Consider the following 3,373-nt stretch of genomic DNA (forward strand, 5'->3'; position numbering starts at 1 on the left):
GGAGAGGGAGAGGGAGTGGAGAAAGAGTGAGAGGGGGATAGAAAGAGAGAGAGAAACAGAAAGCACCCCAAGAGCTTCTCTCCTCACATGCTAATAGGCCGCGAATTGTCCTCTGAACGGAGCAACGGAACTTTACGGTCACTAATGTTGGCGCGGTGGGGCCCCACGGGTGATCAATAAGGCTGTGGTGGTGGTGGTGGGGGTGGGATGGGGCATCGCAGAGGAGGGGGAAGGAAGGGAGGGAGGGTTTGTTGCACAGTTCTTATGCGCCGATTGAGTAGAGATGGAATCACCCGACATCCTCCACTCCTCCTCCCTTACTCCAGTTGATCAATGTTACCATGGAAACGCTTGATCAATAGACGCCCACGCCTAAGGGGCTTAAGCCACTTAGCAAAGGCAACGCTAAAATGATTCTACTGCTCTGTGGCAGTAAGGCTTAGGATAGAAAACAGGGATGGCGAATGGTGCTTCATAGGCTGTCCTTCGTCTGGCAAAGTGGTGTCTGACACTTTGAGCACAACGGCCGCCTGGCACTCTAGAGGGGCGTGGTCGTATAGTGTCTAAACCCAGAAGGGCGGAAGGTCGTTTGTAGCAGGCAGCTGGAGAGCCACGATACGCCCCTTTGGCATCATGTCGGCGCAGGCAGCGAGTGTAACTATTAGTGGTGTGGTTCGCGCCAGGAGCACTACACTCCTGTGCTAGCTGCCGACGCGACAACAACAGTAATACGGCTCTCCAGCTTCTTGAGAGGGACACAACGAGAACTGACTTAAAACCCGGCATCTCTGTATATTTATATACATATAAAGCAGATCTATATTAATAAATATCCCTTATAATCAGTTTCCCCTCCCCACAACAACACCAACAGAGAGGTTTCCGTTAAACCTTCCTTCAAGATTCACGAACCAACGATATCGGATATGACTCACTTCCCCGCCGGGTCTCCTTAAATCTCAAAATCTCGTCGTATCCAATTCCTTGGCTGTTTCACCTTTCATTCAAAAGCAGTGGCAGTGGCGTCTATTTCTGGGGACTCGGTCAGTGAAAGCGAGAGAAAGAGAGATAGAGAGAGAGAGAGAGAAAGAGCGTGAAAGAGATTGAAAGATGTTCATTCGTAATTGTTCAAGACGACCTGTGAGAGAAAGAGTATACGAGAGATAGAGGACATGGTTGCAGAAGCATCATTATAAACGGCGTTATTAGGAGAATTGTGTGTATATATTCCAGACATAATCTTGAGAAAATGAAGACACAGTAATTTAATTTCCTGGTCTCGACTCTAATTATGAGCAGAATTCACCTTCGCAAATTTTAGACAAATGTAAGGAAGACGACGTCGGTTTTAAAACTTCATCTCCCTTCAGGAGTACTCTTCTCAGCAGTGTCAGAAAGCTCTGTATGTGTGAGTGTGTGTGAAAGAAAGGAGAGTGAGAATGTGTGTGCGAGTGCGTGTGTGTACGAGAGAGATCTGAACGACATCAGCCGTACTTTGACTCATTCTCGTTTGCGACTTGTCCTAAGGGATGACTGCTGCGATCAGTTAGCCTTCCACTACAGAACGGGACGCATCTACGGCTTCCCCGCCATTCTCTCTCTTTGCCAGCATCCCACCCCCGTCATCTGCCTCATCTCTTGACTTCTTCCAAACTTAGCACACGACTCCGACCAACTCGTACAGAATTCATTAACGTAGGAAACGAAACACAAAATATCTGCTTAATATTTCTCACCACAATATCAACATTCATGAAATCATAGTAGCACATATAGTCAAAGAATATATCTTTAGTTTAGGAAAGTGCCACACTAAACAACACTCACTTCAGCAACAGACAAAGAAGAAGAAGAAGAAGAAGAGGGAGGAGGAGAAGAAGAAGCCAATGACAGCAAGACCGAGCGTGTTTTGTGTGTACTGTGCAGTGCAGTCGCAGTAGTTGTAGTAGAAGAGTGAACTGGAAACTTCCCAGGTGTTGAACAATGATAAAGTAATGAACTTGTCGTGAATTTACGTGATGGGAGAGCTCCAAAACGTCGTCTTCTCTGACGTGGCCCCTGGACATAGCCTCTGTGGTCGTGAACAGGACGACGAGTAAGGTTAGTACAAAAGAAAAATTTTATTTTCATCCAAGATTATTATTATTTTCACCAAGTGTTGATATATGCACGTTGGCGAGGAGTGCTAAAATTTGTTAACATTATATAAGAAATTCCGAATATGCTCCCATGACGAAAAGTTTAAATTAAAACAAAATTCAAAATATAAGCCTTTCTGTAATTGTATAATCTCCGACATATATTAGAAGCGCAATATTGCCAAGAATATTAAATTAGTGTTTTGTATTCCATTTAAATATTAATATCCACTTCTGATATTTGAAAATAAAGCGATTTTCCCTAACCTTAACTTTAAGGAGAAAATCATAAGAGGATTAAATGTATAGTGACAACATTCACGAAATCAACAAAACTGTTCTACCGCATAGGATGTAAAGGTGACAAGAATGACGGATAAAAACGCACTATTTTGTAGAGATAAGAGAGCTAAGCTGACTTACGAAGCAAGTACACAAACGTAAAGTGCAAGAGAGAGAGAGAGAGAGAGAGAGAGAGAGAGATGCTATAACTAATATTTGCTGTGATTAACAAAATGTAAAAGGTATACTTAACAGTAATTATTTTTTTCTTAAAGAATTAAGACTGTCAATTCCATTTAATATTACTATGAACAGACGAATACTGTGTCTCGCAGGAAAAAAGTCGATAATTTAATAAAAATGAAAAAATAAGGTAAGAAAATAAATGATTTTCATGAAAATTGCCAAAAATGTGTGTAAAGTGCATAGAGTTATTTATAGCGAAAGACGTTACACATGATAAAGTATCATAAATGATTGATGGAGGGAGAGAGAGAGAGAGAGAGAGAGAGAGAGAGAGAGAGAGAGAGAGAGAGAGAGAGAGAGATCAGTTTATCTTTATTGAGAAGGTCTTTCCTTACTAATAATAAAAAAATTATTTACACACACACACAATATATATATATATATATATATATATATATATATATATATACACACATTATATATATATATATATATATATATATATATATATATATATATATATATACACACATTATATATATATATATATATATATATATATATATATATATATATATATATATACACACATTATATATATATATATATATATATATATATATATATGCATATATATACATATACATCATTACTACAACCAAATCGCTATAAAATAAACATAAATAAAAACAATAAAATCAAATGCAGAATAAACTAAATATAGATACACAGTTATAAATCGTAAGTCTTAAAGAACTGCAGAATTT

General features: G+C 39.0%; 1 protein-coding gene across 1 annotated transcript in view; it reads left to right on the top strand.

Annotated features, from left to right (window-relative positions):
* Positions 1 to 685: 685 nt before the first annotated feature.
* Positions 686 to 3,373, top strand: part of LOC137618090 (uncharacterized) — a 438,647-nt gene continuing 435,959 nt past the window's right edge. The window contains exon 1 of the mRNA XM_068348067.1: positions 686 to 2,100. The gene's annotated coding sequence lies outside the window, so the exon portion shown is untranslated. The remainder of the gene's footprint in view (positions 2,101 to 3,373) is intronic.

The sequence above is a fragment of the Palaemon carinicauda genome, chromosome 24 (assembly GCF_036898095.1).
Source record: "Palaemon carinicauda isolate YSFRI2023 chromosome 24, ASM3689809v2, whole genome shotgun sequence".
NCBI lineage: Eukaryota > Metazoa > Arthropoda > Malacostraca > Decapoda > Palaemonidae > Palaemon > Palaemon carinicauda.